The sequence below is a fragment of the Dromaius novaehollandiae genome, unplaced genomic scaffold (genome assembly GCF_036370855.1).
Source record: "Dromaius novaehollandiae isolate bDroNov1 unplaced genomic scaffold, bDroNov1.hap1 HAP1_SCAFFOLD_116, whole genome shotgun sequence".
Taxonomy (NCBI): domain Eukaryota; kingdom Metazoa; phylum Chordata; class Aves; order Casuariiformes; family Dromaiidae; genus Dromaius; species Dromaius novaehollandiae.
In genome coordinates this window covers 136266-137873 of record NW_026991501.1, presented here as the reverse complement: position 1 = coordinate 137873, position 1608 = coordinate 136266, and the positions used below count along the sequence as shown (strand labels likewise).

Sequence of the window (1608 nt, the reverse complement as noted above, 5' to 3'; positions counted from 1 at the left end):
CCGCGCCCCACCGCGGGGCGGGGATTCGGCGCTGGGCTCTTCCCTCTTCACTCGCCGTTACTGAGGGAATCCTGGTTAGTTTCTTTTCCTCCGCTGACTAATATGCTTAAATTCAGCGGGTCGCCACGTCTGATCTGAGGTCGCAATCGGATGGGGACGGGGCCGGCGCGCCCGCGCGCGCCGCGCCCCTCGCGCTTCGACTCCCGGAGCGGGCCCGAGGCAGCTGGGAGGACGGCCCGAGGCCCCCGCCGGCACGCGGCGGACGCCGCCGCGCAGGGGGAGAGGACGGCGGGCCGGCCCGCCGGCACGCGCGCGCGGCAGCACGGAGCGGTACCACCGCGGTACCCACCCGCAGACAGCCGCGCGGGGCCGGGGACGAGGCCCGCGCCTCCCCCCCCCGGGCCCGGCTCGCCAACGCGCGCTCGCTCGCTCACGCCACTCGCGCAGCCCTCCGCCGCTCTGCGGCCGCCTCCTCCTCCCGGCCGCTGACCTCCGCTCTCCGCCCCGGCGTGGGGACGGCGCGGCGCGCCCTCCCTCGCCCCCCGCCCCGCCGCCGCCCCACGGCGCCCGCGCTGCGCGGCCCCCCCCCCCGGCCGCGGCCCCCCGCGCGCCGCCGCCGCCGCCGCCGGGCCTCAACGCAACGCCGCGCGGCTGACGCCAGCCGGCGGGTGGAAGTGGCTCGACGACGCGCTGCGGACGCGGGGAAGCGCGGGGTTGGGGGGGGGGCCCGGCGGGCGCCGAAACGGCGGCGGTCAGGGCCAGGGCGAGGCAAAGGGCGGCCGGCCGTCCCCTCTGCCGGAGGGGAACGGGGGACCGGCGCACCACCGGGAGAGTGGTGGAGGAGAGGCCCGTGCGGCGGCACTGGCGGTGGTGGCGGGCGGGCGGGCGGCGCCGGGCGCCGGGCCACCGCGACCGACCCGATCTGGGGGCCCGGCGGGACGAAGTCCGCGACGCGGGCGCTCCGGGAGCGGGGGTTTCCCGAGTCTGCACTTAGGGGGACGAAGGCCCGGCCGCGCGGGGAGGGGAAGGAGAGCACCCCCCCTCTCCCCGGGGCAACGGGCCTGCGAGGCGCCCCAGCCGCGCCACACCGCGCGCGCCACGCGGCGCGGCGGCAGCCGCCGGGCTCGGAGGGGAGGGCGGGCACGGCCGGGCGCACCCGAACCGCGCCCCCCCCCACACCCACCGAGGGGCGGCACGCCGCTGCGCCCACGCCACGGCGCGGGTGACGATTGACCGTCAAGCGACGCTCAGACAGGCGTAGCCCCGGGAGGAACCCGGGGCCGCAAGTGCGTTCGAAGTGTCGATGATCAATGTGTCCTGCAATTCACATTAATTCTCGCAGCTAGCTGCGTTCTTCATCGACGCACGAGCCGAGTGATCCACCGCTAAGAGTTGTCTCGGTTTCGGTCCCCGCCGCGCGCGCGGGGGGACCGGGCAGCTTTCGCAGCCCCTGGGGGGCCCCCCCTCCTCCGCCCCCTCCTCCTCCGCCCCACCGCCCTTCCTCACGCCGACGCCGGCTGCTGAGCAAGGGACGGCAGAGACGGAAGGAGAGAGAGAGCGAGAGAAAGAGAGGGGCTTGCCTCACTGACCGTACAAGCACAGAGAAAG

At 76.8% G+C, this 1608-nt stretch overlaps 1 non-coding gene across 1 annotated transcript; it reads right to left on the bottom strand.

The window, feature by feature from the left end:
- Nucleotides 1–1241: 1241 nt before the first annotated feature.
- On the bottom strand, nucleotides 1242–1394 carry LOC135326992 (5.8S ribosomal RNA). The gene has a single exon (XR_010387132.1). It is a non-coding gene; the product is annotated as a 5.8S ribosomal RNA (ribosomal RNA).
- Nucleotides 1395–1608: the final 214 nt, after the last annotated feature.